This window comes from Alexandromys fortis, unplaced genomic scaffold (genome assembly GCF_014885135.2).
Source record: "Alexandromys fortis isolate MF-2015 unplaced genomic scaffold, M_Fortis_MF-2015_v1.1 scaffold_326, whole genome shotgun sequence".
NCBI lineage: Eukaryota > Metazoa > Chordata > Mammalia > Rodentia > Cricetidae > Alexandromys > Alexandromys fortis.
Window position 1 is genome coordinate 780720 of NW_026068217.1, and position 19779 is coordinate 800498.

Consider the following 19779-nt stretch of genomic DNA (forward strand, 5'->3'; position numbering starts at 1 on the left):
GGTTGCACACATGTCATGGTGTGTGGAAGTCAGAGGACATTTTCTGTAGTCTTTTCTCTCCTTCCATTTTGGTTTTGATGCAGGATCTCCCTTGTTTCTGTGATGCTGAGTACTGACAAGCTGGCCTGAGAGCTGCCAGCTGATGCTCCTGTTTCTGCCTTCCACCTGTTCATTCATGTGCTAGAATTACAGATGTTCACTACTGTATCTGGGTTTTTCTGTGAGTTCTAGGAATTGGACTCAGGTCACTAGGCTTGTAGGGAAAGTATATTGACTTGCCAAGACATCTTGCCTACCTGCCCTTTGTATTTAAGAAAATCTTATTTTTAAGATTGCATTTTTACTTATTTGTAGTGAGGAGGTGAGCAGGCCTTCTTTTCGTCCTGCCCGGCTCCTGCATGGTTAGTTTTATACCTGAAATAACACACAAATTGTATTCATTTAAACACTGCCTGGCCCATTAGCTCTAGCCTCTTACTGGCTAACTCTCACACATTCGTTTAACTCATATCTAGTAATTTGTGTAGCACCACGGGGTGGTGGCTTACCGGGAAAGATTCAGCATGTCTGACCTGGCGGCTGGCTCCATGGCGTCTGACCCACTTCTCTTCTTACCAGCATTCTGTTCTGTCTACTCCACCCACCTATGTTCTGACCTATCAGGCCAAGCATTTTCTTTATTAATTAACCAATGCAAGCAACAGAATAGATAAAGACCCACCTACATCACTCATTTATTTGTGTGGACATATGTGTGCCATGGTGTATATATGGAGGTGAAAGGACAAGTTTCCAGAGTTGGGTTTCTCCTTCTATCATGTGTGTGCTGGCTTGTTTTATGCCACCTTGACATAAGCTAGAGTTGTCTGAAAGTGGGGAACCTCAGTTAAGAAATTGCCTCCATATATTCCTCTGTAGAACATTTTCTTAATTAGTGATTGATCAGGGAGGGTCCAGCATATTGTGGGTGGTACCATCCCTGGGCTGACGGTCCTGGGTTCTATAAGAGAGCAGGCTGAGCAAGTCATGTGGAGCAATCCAGTAAGCAGCACCCCCCTCTGGCCTCTGCATCGGCTCCTGCCTCAAGGTCCTTCCCTGTTTGAGTTTCTGTCCTGACTTCTTCCAGTGATGGACAGTGCTGCAGAAGTGTAAGCCTTTCCTCCCCAAGTTGCCTTGATCATGGTGTTTCATGTAGCCCTAAGACAACGTGGGTCCCAGGGATAAAAGCTGGGCCATTAGGCTTGGCAGCAGGAGCTCTTATCTGCTGAGCCATCTTGCCAGCCCTGACTTTGACTCTTGATGAGATGAGATGTTTCACATCGCCATGCTGTGCTTCATGTCATTGCCATCTGGCACCCATACCAAAGACTAAAGAGCCATGGGTCTGCCTGGTCATGGACTGGAAGCCCTCAAACAGCGAGCCAAAAATAGTCCATTTCTTTTTGCAAGTTAATTATTGCAGGAATTTTGTTGTACGGAGGGAAACTTGATAAACACACCCGGAATCTGGGTTTTGTAAAGATGGAGAATAAACCCATCAGTAGTGATAGGTGGCCCTAGGTCAATAGGACATATTGCTGGACATATCATCAGAATGTTACCCAAACCAGCACCTATAGGCACACTGTTGCTCTAAATCTCCACAGCAGAGTTCTGAGGGATATACTTGCTCAGCTCCCCGGACTTCCCCATCACCCCAAGAAGGGAATATAAAACTGTCCTTGCAGGGTGTTAACTTCACTGGCTCTTGACTGTCTGGACCTCCCCTAGCCCAGGCCTTTTTTGATTAGCATCTGAGGCCCACAGTGGAGGATGAGGTCAGCCTGGTGTGAGATGAGATGACAGTGTCACGACTTGGCTGCCCATAAAACGGCTGTGTTTAAAGCTAAAGTTTGTATTCTCATAGTTTACCCAAGGGGTTATGTAATACAAAACCTTGACCATGAAGCTATTTGTAAAACTGCGACTTTTGCCTGAACAGAGCACAGTGTATGGGAAGGTTGGGCACTGGGGAGGTAAGCATGGTTCACATGATGCCAGGGTGGGGCCAACACTGAACGGTTGTCTTGATGTGATAGAGATCAAATCTTCTGCAGATACAAAAAGCTTCATCTTCTCAAGATGTCCAAAGCAGAGGGTGTTTAACCTACTGACCTCGACCTGAAAAAGGAAAGGAAAAAAAAGAGAAAACCCAAGCGGAAATTTCTCAGCTTAAACTATAAGTGGGGCCAGCTGGCTGCTTACTAGGGGTGGGATAACTTGCCCTCCAGCAAGGGTTTGGAGCTTGGCCATCCAGAGGAGTGACAGTCTTGGAATCAGATACCATAATTAGTATACCTCAGGCTCTCTTGGAGTCCACGAGAGAATTTGTAGAAGGAATTATGTATCAGATAAAGGCTTGAGAAGTACTGGATGTGGCATGCTCGTAGGCTTGGCTACTTGGGAGGCAGGGGTAGGAGGTAATCTCTAGAGCCCAGGAATTTGAGACTAGCCTGGGCAACACAGAGAGACCTACCCCAGCTCAAACAACAACAACAATAACCACAACAATGAAGAAATCAGGCCAGGTGCAGTGGTGCATGTCTATAATCCTAGTACACAGAGCCAAAGGCAGGAGACTCAAGAGTCCAAAGCCAGCCTGCTTACAGAGTGAGACCCTGTCTCAAAATCCAAAACAAAGAGATGCTGGACAGATCTCAGTGTGGATCTATCTCTCATCAGCTGTGTGACCTTAGGCAAATCCCTGAATCTTTCCAATTCTATCTCTTTGGCTGGAAAATTGAAGCAATATTTCAAGTTAGCTCACAGGTGATTGTAAGGCTAAAATATAATATATGGTATGTATATTATATGGACCATGTAAGCTACATACATGATCTGGCAATTTCACAATGAGTCAATAATAAACACTGTAAAGGCCAGAAGAGGTTGTTAGATCAGCTGGGACTGGAGTTCCAGATGGTGATAAGACAGCAAGCAGGTGCTAAGAATTGAACCTAGGCCTCTGGAAGATTAACCAGTGCTCTTAATTGCTGAGCCATCTTTCCAGCTACTTTACTTCTTTCTAGACACAAGGTTTTACTGTTGACAGAGTCCTTTGATTCTTTTTCATTCCCATAATTGCTCAAGATAAGAAAGTGGGAGTTTTGTTTGCTGAGACAGGAGCTCTCTACTTAGCTCAGGTTGGCCTCAAATGGGCAATCCTCCTAATTCTGCTTTCCAAATGCTGGCATTAAAGGCATGCACCACGCCAGACTTCTGACACACTTCTTGAAAGTGTGGCCTGTCCTTTTGTCTCTGGTTTCTCCCTAATTTTCGCTCACACATAGGCTTCTCAGTAGAAGGCACTCTCTTGTCAGGCATGCTAACTGAGTACACCACACCCTATGTTTGTTTTCCTAGGAAATCCCATGACCAAATGGGATGGAGGCACAATGAAGCCATGATATAAACCCCACTATACATGCCTAACTATGCTGCCACTATCCTTTCCTTGTTTGGGAGATGAGCTAGCCTGCTGATTTGCTGACAATGTTGAGAGTATGGGGTTGGAATCGCTCAGGCTCCTTTCAACACAGTCCCTCTTCCTTTGCACCTCAGTGTCACCTCTTCCTCTCCATCAGTAAATGTCTCTTCTTGTGTGGGGATGGTTTCTTCCCTTCTCCTTAGCTCATTTTAGCCATCATTCCCCTTTTCTTTCATACCTTCAACCTACCATGCACTTTCTTTACTGATAACTGCAGGAGTTTCTTTTTTCTGAGACAGAATCTTGCTATGTAGTGAATGTTGGCCTCAGACTTGTGATCCTCTTGCCACAGCCTCTTGATGCCTGGAAGGCACTCGCTACCATGTCCAGCTGCAGGAGTGTCTTTTTAATTCTTTTAAAGGTTTATTTTTCCTTATGTGTACGAATGTATTGCCTGCATGTATGTATGTGCACCATGTGTGTGCCTTGTGCCTGAAGAAGTCAGAAGTGGGTATTGGATACCCTAGAACTGGAGTTACAGATGGTTTTGAGCTACCATGTGGATGCTGGGAACTGAACTCAAGTCCTTTGGAAGAACAGCAAGTACTCTTAACTGCTGAGTCATCTCTCCAGTGCAGGGTGGGGGGTGGGGAGTGGGGGGTGGGGGTTGGTGGTCGGGTTCTCTGTGTAGCCCTGGCTGTCTTGGAGCTTCCTCTGTAGACCAGGCTGGCCTCACACTCAGTGATCTGCCTGCCTCTGCCTCCAAAGTGCTGGGATTAAAGGCATGTACCAACATGCCCACCTTGCAGGAACTTCTTTATTGGCTTTCCTGCCTATATTATGGTCTTTCTCTACTGCAACTGAGTGGTCATCCAAAGACATGTCTCAGCACGTGGGAATTCATCCATTACTTGCCACAACACAGCAGCACAAATTATAGGGAGTGTAATGATATATTTTACTTCATCCAATTCCTGAACATCATCCAAATTGCAAGAGATATCAGGCTCTGTAGCCTAGGGTAGAATTCTGTCTGCTTCAAGAAGACTTTCCTTGGGGAATAGTGCTAGGGATTGATGGATTTCAGTCAGCTGCAGAGTTCTGAGTCATTACTGTGTAATCACTCTCTGTGCTTGGGGACTAAAATCCAGGGCAAAAGGACAGAAAGCTGCAGGAATGGGACATCTCTCTGTCTTTGTATTGTTTCTAGTTTTGCATTTATAAAAGATGCTCTTGCAATGGAGCCCAGGCTGCTCTTGAGCTTACCATGCTCCTGCCTCACCTCTGGAGTGCTGCTAGAACTGCAAGTGTACTCCTCACTTGGCTTCTTTTTCTTTCTGGAATATCTATTATACTGTGAGACTCCCCTCTGGTGAGGCCAATGAACATCTATTAGCTACTGAGTTCCTCTCTATGCGACAGAGAAAAACACTGAGCAGGGCCCTGGTTTCAATCCCAAGCACACACACCACACACACACACACACACACACACACACACACACACACACACACAAAGATAAAGGAGAACTTGCTTACCTTGATCCTGGTGTTAGGAATCATGTGCATATTTCATCTATGAAGTATCTTTTTTCTTTTGAGATAGGATCTCATGTAGTCCAGGTGGCTCTACTATGTAGCCAAGGACTGACATGGTTTGTTTGAGAGTAACAGAGCCTTTCTCAGCTTTTGGTGAGCTTAACCCAGGGAGCTATGCTACCAAATGGTCGTGGCTACCAACATCACCCTAGAACTGGTTTGTGAGTTCATTGTTCCACATCCAAGAAGAACAAGGGACCACAGATAAGTAGTGAGTAGAAAGAATGTAGATTAAGAAAAAGCAAGAAAGAGCTCCAAGGGACTAATACCACTGCGTTGCCCCCCCCCCCCAGTGGTCTCTTATGGATCTCATTGTGGGAATTGGATGAATATTGAGCTCACCTTTATTGAGACTGGTTATTTTTGTGTTATTTTGAGTGTATTGTGAGCTGAACCCACGAAGATTCCACATGTTCTATGCTTGCTCTCTTAGCCCAACTAGACAGGTGATCATGGTACTTGTCCTATCAGGAAAGTGTTTAGTCACATGTACTATATGACTAGTTCATGATCCACCATGAGTAGTGCACTGACTTCCTGCAGAAAGCTAGCTACTGCTAAAGGATGACCTTGAACTCCATCTAGATCCTGCTTTCTCTGCCTCTCCATTGTTGGGATTACAGGTGTATGCGCACTGTGCCTGGTTTAGATGATGTTGGCGATCAAATCCAAAGCTTCCTTCATGCCAGGCAACTGTTCCACCAACTGAACGATGTCTGCAGCTCACAAATTATTTTTTGTGTGTCAGCCACTGTCCTAGAATATATAGACGCACCCTGTACCATCCAGTCCTGTGCTATTTGACACCATTGTATAGATGAGGAAACTGAGGTTTGCCAAAAGGTCACATGGAAGCCCAGGACACCTAGTCTTAAATCGTAGTGTGCCACTGCAGAGGCCTTCCTTTTATGGTTTTCTTGCATCTTATTTGAAAATACAGGATTCACATTTTTGCCCATCCCCTTCCTTCCTTCCTTCCTTCCTTCCTTCCTTCCTTCCTTCCTTCCTTCCTTCCTTCTTTCCTTTCTTCCTTCCTCCCTTTTCCCTCTCCCCTCTCTTTATTATTTTTTTAGAAGCTGTGGATGAAACTCAGGGTCACATGTGTATCAAGTGTTCTACCGCTGAGTTACAACACCTATCAAAGGGTTCCATTTCTAGCTGGGTAGTGACACATACTTTTAATCCCAGCACTCAGGAGGCAGAGGCAGGTGGATCTCTGTGAGTTTGAGGCCAGCCTGGTCTATGTAGTAAGCTCCAGGTAAGCCAGAGCTTTGAAGTGAACATCTGTCTTTAAAAAGAAAGATTTGAAAGAAAGAAAAGAATGGAGAAAGGAGGAGAAGAGTATCAGTTCTAAAGGAACTCTGGGATCTTTATGCTTTAGTCAATGAAAACTATTTGAATCGGTTCACATATTTTGTATGTCACTAATTTCAGTGACAAACAATTTTAGGTGCTGAAGAGATGGCAAAGCGATTAAGAGGACTTGTTACTCTCCTGTACCTGGAGTCAGTTTTCAGCATCCTCATTGGGCAGCTCACAATACCAGATCCAGGGTATCTGTTATCCTCCTTTGACCTGCAAGAGCAATGAATACACACAAGAAATACACACACACACACAATAAATACACACACACACAATAAATACACACACATCCCATTTAAATGCCTATTAATTATATAAATTTTTCTCTTAAAGGCCATTATTATGATATTTTATTTACTTAGTGGAGCAAGCAGGTGCAAGCAGGAGCATGTGGAAGTCAGATGACATCTTGAAGGAGTTGGTTCTTTCTTTCCACCAGGTGGGTTCTGGAGGTTGAAGCCAGGTAGTTATGCTTGGCAGCAGGCACCTTGACCTATGTAGCTAGCCTACCAGGCTCTATTACATAAATGAACAAGCCCGGGTTCTTGTCAATGAGAATGGATTGCCAGCATTAGTCATGCTAATCATCGTAGTCAGTTGGAACGGTGCTAGGGCAGGAGCCTAGATCATCTCTTTGAGTGAGAGTCTTGAGTAAGACACCAGACTGTCCATGCTGAAGCAGTCATGCGGAGCACTGTTACCTGAGCTCTGCCAGGGCCTGGCCCTGGGTCCATTTGCTCACCCATATTATGAGAAAATGTCACAGCATAGATGAGAGCAAGCAAATGGCCTTGTTGACAGTTCCGAACAAATCTGTGGAGTGAGAAATGCTCGGTGCCTTTCCCTTAGCAGCATTCCTACTTACGGAGAAGATGGAACAATCAGGATGAAAGATGTATTCATCTTTCAGGGGTATCCATATGGAAGTTTAGGTGTTGGTTCCCTCGTGGAACTGCAGATGAGTCTTTCTCCTGACCTAAAAAAAAAAAACATTTTAGCTCCCAGCATGGGATTTCTTGTATGTAGCCTAACTCCAAGAAGCCCTTACAATATCACTGTGGTGGCTAGCTTTATGTCAACTTGGCATGAAAAAGGAGAAACATTGAGAAAATGCCTCCATAAGATCAGGCTGTAAACAAACCTGTAAGGCATCTTCTTAATTAGTGACTAATGGAGGCAAGGTCAGCCCATGGTGGGTGGTGCCATCCCTGGGTTGGTGGTCCTGGGTTCTATAAGAAAGCAGGCTGAACAAGCCATGGGGAGCAAGCCAGTAAGTAGCACCATTCCATGGCCTCTGCATCAGTTCCTGCTTCCAGGTTCCTGCCCTGTTTGAGTTCCTATTCTGACTTCCTCCAATGATGGACCATAACTCTAAGCCCAATAACCCTTTCCTCCCCAGTTTTTTTTTTAAATCATGGTGTTTCATCACAGCAATAGTAACCGTAACTAGTAATCCTAGCAAGCCCTCTGCCTCTGCCTTAGGAAACTTTTTGAGGCATGTTCTCTGTATGTGGCTCTGCTCTAGCATTGTGGTAAAGTACAGATATTATAAGAAGTAGCTCGTTCTGATGTAGAGCAATTGAAGCAGCAGAACTCATCAGGTTTGTTTCTCTTTTATGAGGCAGGATTTTGTTGTGTTGCAAGCCTGGCCTTGAACTCCCAAACTCACGTGCTCTGCCAGTCTCACAGCAGCTGGGGCCACAGGCACACACCTTTCTCTAGGTTTCAGTGAATAAAAAACTAAGGGCAAATGAGCCCTCTCCAGGCTGCTGGAGTGTGTCCTCCCCAGCGCAACCACTCAAAGCACAAAGCAAGAGCCTTTGGCTTTCCTGAGGCGCCTTGGCTACTACAGTGGGTTTTCTTCCCTGAAAGACAACCTCTGCTCGGTGCGTGGACGGTTTCTGGAATGTTCCATACTCTATGGTTGGGCTCTGCTATAATTAATGATTTCTTACCTCCGAGGCGTCCCCTCTAGAGAATGGGGTCTGACATGGGTGGAGTCCCCAAATGCCAGATGTCTTGTGGTGACAAATGTTGGCGTCTGATTTCTGGAGAACTGAGCTTCACACTTCAACTGAAAGGGGGGCGGGTGGTATGTGCTTAAGTGCAGATCAAGACTCCAGGAACATCTTTAAGATGGAAGAGTTACTCTGGGCCTGTGGCCCCTACTTCTGCAGCTCCTTCAGCATGCTTCAACCCCTCCAGGCCCTTGCTTTCGCTACGTTCCCCTCCTCCAACAGATACAAGGAAAACCAAAGAAACCAGAGAAAGCAAGCAGGGTGTATGTGCGTGTGTGTGTGTGTATGTGTGTGTGTGTGTGTGGTGTATGAGGGGTGTACCATCATGGTACACCTATAGAGGTCAGATGACAACCTTGTGGAGCTGGTTCTCCTTTTCTACCTTTACATGGGCTCAGGGGTCAAATTCAGGTGTCAAGTGGCCAGGCTTGCACTGTAGGTGCCTTTATCCACGGAACCATCTTCCCCTTCCCCATCTCACACCCTGCTGGCAGTCTCTGATCTCTTTGGTTTTACTTGTATTTATTGGAGGAGGATAGCATAGGGAAAGAGAGAGAGCTTGGAGCGATTGAAACACCCCGAAGGAGCTGCAGACGTGTACTGTAGTTTCGCAAAGTGTTATTATTAGAGACACTTGGAAACTCTAATAGAAATTGATATATTCTTTGTATGTGTAGATGTGTGTGCACATTCCTGTGTGCAGGTGCACATGTGTGTGTAGTGTGTGTGTGTGTGTGTGTGTGTGTGTGTGTGTGTGTGTATTCATATGCTGGTGGAGCCCAAAAGTCAACCTCTGGTGATGTTCCACATGAGCTACCCACCTTGTTGGTTTTTTTCTTATTATTTATTCTATGTGTCTTTTATATCATGTTTCTTGATCCCATTCATTTCCTCATCTCTTTGCAACTGCCCTCCTCCCCTTCACTCCCCCCAAATAAAACAAAATTTAAGAGAACAAACGAGAAAAGGAGGAAAAATAAAAAAAAATCTCGTCATGGAAGCTGCAGTGTGACACACTGAGTCACGTGGTAAACCCCTTTTTCAGCTGCAGCACTTGGAAGAATGGCCTCTGCACCTTGCTTGGGCAACACAGTAGAGTTGGCCCTAATGGTGTAGGTGTGAGAGAGCTAACCCTGGGGGCGAGAAAGCAGGCGAACCAGCCTTGCCCCTTGTTAGTTACTCTAAGAGGTGAAATAGCTGGGGCATTGCAGGAAAGCTCACCCTGCTGGTGAGGATAGGGGAGAACTGGCTGGCAGACCAGCTCTACAGCTGCCCAGGCCCAGATCCAGGGTATTGACTTGGCCCGCTCCAACATCCACCCCTTCTGTGACCTGCTGGAGCGTGTGAAAGGACCTGAGCCACAAGCCCACTTTGTGTTTTGAGATTTAGTATCTCACTGGGACCTAAGGCTTGTAGATTAGACTAGGCAACTTGCCAGTGAGCCCCCAGAGATCTGACTGTCTTCAGCTCTACAACCCTGGGATAATAAATGCCAGTTAGCTACCATGCCTAGCTTTATATGTACATGCTGGGAATCAGATTCAGGTTCTCATGCTTGCAAGGGCTTTACCAACTGAGCTACTGCCTCAATCCTCGGGCTATTTCCTTCCTTCCTTCCTTCCTTCCTTCCTTCCTTCCTTCCTTCCTTCCTTCCTTCCTTCCTTCCTTCTTTTTCTTTCCTTTTTGACACAAGGTCTCAATGTATAGCCTGGTTGTCCTGGAACTCACTAAGTAGACCAAACTGACCTTGAACACAGAAATCTGCCTGTCTCTGCCTCCCGAATGTTGGGATTAAAGGCGTGTGCTGCCACACCTGGCCCCTGTAGTATTTTTTCTTTAAAATGCACACGAGTCACCAAAGTGTTAAATAAAAATGTTACTTGCAGATGAGTGGCAGTGAAGGCCAGAGGCTGCTTGCTGTTCTTCCAGCTCCATCATCTTACAGCCATCTACAACTCCAGCTTCAAGATGCTCTCTCTGCCCTCTGTGCATATGTGGCAGACACAGAGAAGCACACATTTACTTAATGTGTTTGTGTGTGCCTTAGTGTTTGTATGTGTATCACATGTGTGCAGGAGCCCATGGAGGTCAGAAAGGGCATTGGATTCCCTGAAGTGACAGGAGGTTGTGCACCATCATGCGAGTACTGGAAATGGGACCTGGGTCCTCTACAAGATCAGTAACTGCACTTAACCACTGAGCAATATTTCCAGCCCAGCATACATATAATTTTTTAAAAATTAAAAATAAAAATTTTAAAAAAGACTGTACCTATAATAATGTAAACAATCTTACATTTTTTGGAGACAGGGTCTCCCTATGAAGTTGAGGCTGGCCTTGAACTTGGAACCTCCCAAATGTAAGGATTATAGGTGCTTTCTAGCATGCTTGACAAATTATATACTTTAAATGGGTCGTTGTGTGTGGTATGTAAAATATATATTTGCAAATCTGTTATTTTTTAATTAAAATATTCCATGCAATATATTTTTCTTTCTTTTTTAAAATTTTTACATCAGACTGTAGTTTTCCTTCCCTTTTCTCCTCCCAGTCCTTCTCTCCTACCTCCCTTCTGCCCCCCCCCCATCCACTACTCCTCTGTTTCTATTGTTTCTATTCAGAAAAGGGCAGACCTCCCATGGATATCAGCAAAACATGGCATATCAAGTTACAGTAAGACTAAGCACCTCCCCTTGTTTAATACAAGGGCTGGGCAAGGCAACACACTATGAGGAGTAGGGTCTCAAAAGTTAGCATAAGAGTCAGAGATAGCCCCTGTTCCTACAATTAGGAGTCCTACAAGAAGACCAAGCTGCACAACTGTAACATATGTGCAGAAGGCCTAGGTCAGTCCCATGCAGGCTCCCTGGTTGTTGGTTCAGTCTCCATGAGCCCCTATGAAGCCAGGGTAGTTGATTCTGTGAGTTGATCCTGGCTCAAACAATCCTTCCTTCCTGTCTTCAGCAGGATTCCCCAACGTCCACCTAATGTTTGGCTGTGGGTCTCTTCATCTGTTTCCATCAGTTGCTAGATGAAGCCTCTCTGATGTCAATTGGGCTAGGAACAAATGCCAGCACATCCCATAGGCAGGACAAACTTTAGGTAGGTCAAGAGTTATGTGGCTGGGTTGGTGTCCTGATCCCTCCACTGGAAGTCTTACCTGATCACAGGGGATGGCTAGTTCAGGCTACATATTCCCTATTGCTAGGAGTCTTATCATGCAATATATTTTGATCATATTCTTTCCCTTCCTCCAACTCCTCTTAGCTCTCTTCCCACAACCCACCTACTAAAATGTTCTCTCTCTCTCTCTCTCTCTCTCTCTCTCTTTAAAAGATTTATTTATTTATTAAGTATACAGTGTTCTGCCTGTGTGCATGTATTACAGATGGTTGTGAGCCACCATGTGGTTGTTGGGAATTGAACTCAGGACCTTTGGAAGAGCAGGCAGTGCTTTTAATCAGTGAGCCATTGCTTCAGCCCTCATTTTCTCTCTTAAACAAAACAAATATTAAAAAAGTACACAAACATACGCACCCCAAACATGTATGTTGTTGGTCAACTACTCCTGAGCATGAGGTCTGACTTGGAGTGTGGCTGGTAAAACTGATTTTTACCTCTCAGAACAGCTATCAATAGCAAAAAGCTTACTAGTAGGAGTGGAACTTTGTGTGCACTTCCCTTTCTCAGTGCTGAAGTTTTGTGCTGTGGGACAATGGTCTTGTATCCTGTCACTTGTATTGTTTTAATAAAATGCTGATTGGCCAAAAGCCAGGCAGGAAGTGTAGGTGGGGCAATGAGAACAGGAGAATTCTGGGAAGAGGAAAGGCTCAGTCTGTAGGTATACCCAGATACAGAGGAAGCAAAATGAGACTGCTTCACTGATAAAAGGTACCAAGCCATGTGGCTAACACAAACAAGAATTATGGGTTAATTTAGGACATATGAGTTAATAAGAATCCTGAGCTAATAAGTCAATCAGTTTATGATTAATGTAGGCCTCTGTGTGTTTCTTTGGGACTGAACGTCTGAGGGACTGGGCAGGACAGAAACCTCGGATAACAGTTTTGTCTGGTTTGAACCTGTGCAGGTCTTATTGATGCTTTCACAATTTCTGTGAGTGCATCATCAGCCACTGCCTCTGGCCCATAATTTTTTCTCTCTTCTTCTGCATAGATCCTTGAGCCTTGAGGAGAGTGATTTGATAAAGAAATCCCATTTAGGACCAAATGCTCACACTGTCCATGTGTAGATCTCTATTCCAACTACTATCTCTTGAAAGAGAACCTTCTCTGATGAGGGCTGAGTGATGCTCCTGCTGGAACTCTTAGCTCAGACTCTAAGCAGTCCCAGATCAGTGTAGTGGGAGGGATGGGTGGCAGGCTAGTGGGCAAGGGAATGTACTTTTATCTTAGCAAAATGGTCTTCTAGTACATGAACATAGACCTCTATAAAGCTGTTTGTTTTTAAAAGTAGGCTCAAGGATTGTCAAAGAAATCTAAACAACACAAGGTGAGTTCTTTTCTGACATACCTGGGGACCTTGATGGTGAACGGAAAGCCCTACATTTCTCAATCTTTTGCAGTTCCGACTCTTGAGCCAGTTCTGAAGGGACAGGAGACACCTCAGCTGGTTCAGACCCCTGGCGACTGCCTGAAGAAGATGTTCCTCCTGGAGCTCTGGCTCTCTGTTTGGACTAAGGCCTGCTGGTCAGGGTCTGCATTTCTTCCTAGCATGCCAAGTTCCTCCTTTGGGAACGATGGCTGAGGCACAGCTGTAAATGGGACTTCTACAGCCATCTGTTTAATTGAGAGAAGTTCTGCCGCCTGCCACCTAGGTTCTCTGGCTATGAGGGTAGTTGGTAGCCCCTGTGCCTGCCTGCTGTCTGGGACCCTGCATCCTGATACCAAACTGACGGCTGAGCCCCACAGGACTGGTACCAAGGTGCATGTTTCTATGCCAGTACTTCTTTTTTCAGGGCCTAAAAGTGATCTTGGTAGTGACTCAACTCCATGTCTTCTAGGGCTAATATTTTCCCCCTCCCTATTCATGGGTCACACCCTGACACACAGAAACGAGAGTGGAGTGGCAGTCTTATCAACTTGTCTTTACCGCAGAGAGCACACGCAGGAACTGTTGACATGCTGAGCCTGATAGCTGGGTGGGCTTCTGATTAGAAAGTGTTGTGGACAGGGGAGTGGGAAGCAGGTGTCTATCCCAGCCTTCCTAAGTCAAACATCTTCCCAGGGAAGGGTCTGATAGGCTTTAAGGACTCACAAAGGAGTTGGGGATGCAGCTCAACAGTAGAGCACTTGTCTACCATTCAGGAGGACCTAGGGTCTGGGTGCAGTCCCACCCCACCCAGAAAAAAAAAGACAGAAATGTTCCTAGTGACTTGGCGACTTGGTAAGACCAGTCCCAGAAGAGTGTCTTGTCTGTGGTCGCTTCTTCTACAGAGACAAGCCTGGTGCCCTAAATCCTGCCCTAGACACTGCTGCTGCCCCACCTCTGGGCTACTTAGAATGCTCCGGTGTCTGCGCTGTCATAGGTGATGAATCCACTAGGACTGAGTTTACCTATATTGAAACCTCTTGGAATTACCATCTTTATACAATCCTGAGTACAAGATTTTATACAAGTCCTCTGGGTAACAGCAGAAGAAATTAATAGTCCCTCTCTTTCCTACACACATTCTCAATAAGTATTCCAGGCTGCCCTCAAACGTATGGCAATCTCCAATCTCTGATTCCTGAGTAGCTAGCTGGCTTTACAGTGGGAGCCACCATCCCTGGCTTTCATCTTTTGACTTTGTTGTTGCTCCAGATCTGAGTTTTCCAGAGAAGTTTGTTCCAGATGAATGAAGTGTTGTTCATTTGAATTCCACAATTTTTTCTTGGTGGTTTGTGTTTTTTTTTTTTTATTTTTTTGCCTGTGGGACTAGTAAAGCCCACTGCTACAGTCAGTGTGTGTGTGTGTGTGTGTGTGTGTGTGTGTGTGTATGTGTTGTGGCAGTGGACATGAAAGTCAGGAAATATGCCATTTCCTTCATTGGATATAAGGACAGCACTTAGAGTAGATATTTTCCTGCTTTCTTTGTTTGGGTCCCCTGGGGAATGGTAGAGGTTACTAACATCTGTATATAGGTCAGACAGCAAACAGACTGAACTGGCCCAGAAATTCCTTCAAAACAGTTGAAGTCCAGAGGCACTGGAACCCAAGCCAGGTATCTGGAAAGAAAAAATGGTGAGCCCAATGTGGGGGTGCAGAGAAAGAAGCATCTCTTCTCTTGGGATACCAAATAATCCTGTGGTGGTGTCTTAATCATTTCCAAACATTGGGTCATCCCCCCATCCAAATCCTTGTCCCAGTTTCTTTTCTTTCTCCTTCTCATGTGTCACTGTTTCCCCACCCCTCTGTCACCATAGTGAGGGACATTTGTGTAGATAGGGTGGCCTCATACTGGAGCAGCATCTTTGAAAGTGGATCATGCCGCTGCCTCTCCTGCTCTGCAAGCCGAGCCTTCCTGGCTGATCCATTGAGGCCCTGTTTGTCTGTCTCTATCCTGCTCATATGAGGAGGCTGAATGAAAGCCCTGGAGCTACAGCCCTCTCCCCTGATAACCCTGTTTCCCTGCAGTTTCGCTGACTCACTGGGGAGAATCACACATCTTTTTGGATGGAGCTCTTGGCTGGAGTCAGAAGGCCTGGATCATGCACTCAAAAGTGATGCTAATTCGAATACTTGGGCTTCTAAGATTTTGCCTCTCACATCCCCCATCCTTTTCCACCTCTGCTCCTCAGGCATCATTTAACTGAAAAGCCGCACCCAAGGCTACGGGCTTAGCAAAGGAACTAAGTTATTGTTTTATTTCTTAGCATAAAAGATACAATTACAGAATCCCCAAGAAAGAACAGGGCGTGTGTGTGTGTCGGGGTATGCTTCTGAAAATATAGAATGTTGCAGAAAAAGATAAAAACCACCTCTCCCCTACTCAGCTGTCATAAGTCCTTCCTGTCCCAAACTCTGATGGTGCTTGGATTGCCATTAAATGTGGAGTTTGGCCCAGAAGCAGCTTAGGTGGCAGCAGGTGATAGGCGGGATGTCTCCTTCATTGTACAATCCTTCCCTTAAGACTGAGCACTTAGCAGCAGATTCCAGTCTGCTTTGTCTCGTTCAGCCATGGAAGGTGCAAGGATGCAGCCACAGTTGCCTTCCAAGGAGTGCTGGTGATATCTGGGAGCACGGAGGCTGAGTCATATTTTGGGAGAGAATTGTGTTTTTATACCCGCAATGTAGGGTGTTGCCATAATATTAATCATTATTATGGTCAAAAACAAACTCACCCCGCAGTTATGACAAATCTGGGTCTTGGCTCTTTCTTGTTCCTACATTGTCCTTAGCTTGTGCCTTTTGGAAGCACAGTTTAACTCTTTATTTTCAGAATAGGCAGTGGTCTTTCTTTTATTTTAGTAAAATAAAAAATATTTGACAGGGTCTTACTATCTTACTCAGGCTGGCCTGAGTCTCTTGATCCTCTTGCCTCAGCATCCTGAGTCGTTGGGATCACAGGTGTGCCTCCATACACAGTAGGCAGCTATCTAATATCACTTAGCGTTGCAGACAAAGTACTTGATCGATTCGATTCTGCTTTTGTCACACAGGGGATAGAACCCAGTGCTTCACTTGGACTAGGAAAGTATTCTACCATGAGGTTCATGCCCCATTCCAAAGTACCTAATTTATTTTTTAAATTATTTTACATTTTTTTTGTATGTCTGGGTCTTTTGCCTGCCTATATGTTTCTGCAACACATGTTTTCAGAAGGGATGGTTAGATCCTCTGGAACTGAAGTTACAGTTAGTTGCTGGCCATCATGTGTGTAGAGGTCAGCAGAAGGTGTTGGATCTCCTAGAACTGGAATTACCAAGGGTTGTAATCCACCATGTGGGTACTTAGAATAAAACCTGGGTCCTCTGGAAGAGTTGTCAGTATTCTTAACCCCTGAGTCTTAACCCCAGCACCCAAAGTACCTAATTTAAGAAAGTGGCAGTAGGGTGGGGCGGGGATAGCCATCTGGGCACGGTGATGCTTGTTTATAATCCAGCACTCAGCGTGGTGAGGAAAGAGATTATGCATTAGGCTACACAGTAAAACCTGTCTCAAAAAGCGAGCAAAATAACACAGACCCAAGCAGGCATGGTGGTATACACCTATACAATACTGGAACTTAGGAGGCAAAGAGTTCAAGGCCAGCTTCAGCAACATAGCCACTCCTTGTCTCATCCACCTCATCTCACCTTCCCCCTAAACCAACAAACCAAGTAGACCTTTCCGTATCTCTTCACTAAGACCTAAAATTCCAGTCAACACACAAACGCTCCACAAACCTCATTAATCACTTTCATCTTTTGTTTGCTTCTTTTGGGACAAGGCCTCGACTTGTAGCTCAGACTGGCCCTGAATTCGTCCTTTTGTCTCAGCCTCTTGCTGCTATGATTATAGGCATGTATTATCATCCCTATTAGCTACTTCAGTCTTCATATTAATGAGATTTTATTATTATTTTCTTCAGCGTAGGAGATGAAGTGAACATAGAGACCACAGAGTGGTAGAACATATAGCCAGGGGAAAATAGCATCCTCAAGGAAGAGAAGACCACAGAGAGGGGCTGCTGGGACAGAGAGGACTTGATGGCTTGTCTACAAAGCAGTTTTGGACCTAAGTTATGTCCACAGGTGAAGTTACTGTAGGATTAGAGGTTGGGTAATGAAGGGAGGACTAAAGGAGTCACTGGAAAATGTTTTTGAAAACGGGGTTTTGTTCTGTTAAGTCCAGGCTGTCCTTGAACTTGAGAACATCCTGACTCAGTCTCAAGTATTCTGGGATTATAGGTGTGACCTGTTCAAGGCAAGTTACTGAAAAGAATTTTGAACTTCTTAGTGATTCTTTGTGGATTTTACATCATGCATCCTGATCCCATTCATTTCCCTGTCCCTTCCTATCTGCTCTCTGTCCTTGCAACCCACCCCCGAAATAAAACTAAATAAAAAATTTTAATAAATTAATTTAACTTTATTTTATTGTTCTGAAGGTGTCAGATTCCCTAGAACTAGAATTACAGACAATTGCAAGCTGCCATGTGGGTGCTAGGAACTTAACCCAGGTCCTCTGGAAGATCAGCCAGTGCTCTTAACCACTAAGCATCTCTCTAGCTCCATAAAATAAAATTTGAAAGAAAAAAATGTCAACATGGAAGCTGAAATGTGTCAGTACATCTTTACTTGTAAGTGTTCATTTCAATGAGTCATTGGTCTCGTTTGAAGCCTCTGTTTTCTGCTACACTATCTATAACGGGCCCTCACTGGGACTCCTCTTGGATAGCCTTTGTTGCCCTGTGTCGTGGAGATCCTGCAGCTTTGGATCTGCAGAACAAGCCCCTTTACAAGCTCCAGCAGTTTATAGATGGGGTGGATTTGGGGGTGGGCCAACTCATAGCCCAGGTTCTGAGCTTGGGTGGTAAGCTTGGGTGGTCAGCCTGCCAGCTCTCGCTCATCCTCACCACCAGGGTAAGCTCTCCAGCCCTTCCCCAGATAGCTCACCCAATGCAGCAGGCAGAAAGGGGGGCCAGTTCTCCTGCTCTCCCTTGGGGCTGGCTCACCTGCAGAGCCAGCTCTGTTGTGTTGCCCAGGTGAGGTGCTGGGGCCACTCTCCCAAGTGCTGCAGCTGGTGACCTCAGGGACAGCTCTTCCATTGCCATAGGTGGCAAGGGAGGCGAGTTCTCTCCCTTGACCAAGCTACCAAATTGCAGATGAGGGGTCGGACCAGATCGCTCATGTTCTCAGGGCTGGTTTACCTGGGTCTCGGTCAAAAGGGTTACCTCTATTGGGCTACCCAGGCGAGGTGCAGGGTCTGCTCTCCTGAGAGCTGCAGCTGATGAGGTGCAGGGCCTGCTTTCATGCTCCCAGAACCCTGGGGCCAGCTTTCCTGCCTGCAGCAGGTGGCAAGGGGAAGTTACTGTAGTTTAATGAGCCATTTTTTCAGCCAGGAACTCAAGCCCTGGTTGTAGAGCAAGAATCCAAGTTTAAAAAAGAGAGATGGCTGTCTGCTCAATTTAGTCCGAGGCCTGCATGCTAGGCCCAGTGTGCTGTTAGATACCTACTCTGCCAGGCTAGGCTCCACCCCTGTAATCTTATCCAGTGACCCAGAAATCATTTTCCTCTTTTCTGGACCCCACTGTAGCTTGAACAAATCAGAAAATAGGGCAAATATTGCCCTACTTGTCCTTTACCTGGGATTAGAGGAAAGCAGATAAACCAAAAGAAAGTCCCTGGTTATGATCTCACTAACCATTTTTCTTGCCATTTATCCACATCTATTATTGTTTGGGTTATGGTAAATATGACCCCTCAGAGGGTGTCCTCCCATCCCCTTGTTAGGTAGCATCTTCCACCACAGCCATCTTCTTGTTATTGTTATCATGACACCTGTCACCGCCTCAGCTTGGATTTATTGGTGATTATTTTTCTGTCGCCTGTCCTGTGCGAGCTCCATGAGAGAAGCCCCTCACTTAAACTCTATGGCCTGAATGTGGCAGCACTGGCCAAAAACTTTCTCTGACTTCACTGTACCTTTGTTCAGAGTATATCCCCTCCCTGTACTGCCCTGCCCATCTCATCCTTCTTGTCCTTCAATGTCAGCGTTGTCCCCCCCCATCCCCCCCCCCCAAAGCCTCTGGGTTGATATCAGCACAGAATTTTCTTCCTTGACTACAGCTTCATTGTCTATGCTTTGGATTTTGGCCTCCTTCTCTGCCTCCCCTCTCCATCATTTTCTCCTTACTTTTGTTTCTCTTCTGTTTTCTCTTCCCTTTCCCATGCCCTTCCTTCCTTTCTTCCTCTCTGCCACCCTCGAGACAGGATTTCACTCTATATCTCAAGCAGCTGTAGAACTCACTTAAGTAGGTTCAGACTGGCCTGGAACGTGCGGCAATCCTCCTTGCATGAGCTCTGGAGTTCTGAGAGCCACCAAGTCAGAAAATGACATATGGATTTTAAATAAGATGTTTCTGAACCAACAGAGCTTGCCAGCCTGGTTCAGCCCCTCACCTCTCCCTTGTCCTTGCCAGGACTCTGCTTCCTTATAGGTAAGATGAAGAGGTGGGGCAATGTGACCTCTTAGTTTTTAACATTGGCGGATTTATGTTCTGGAAAGTCCAGGAAGATAATGTCCTTGGCTTGTCTAACTTAGAGTCTCTACTGAAGCCTAGTCAAGAATAGTATCTTCGGTGTAACGGTGCTTAATGGGTGAGTGAGTGGGTGGAATGAGTAGCCGA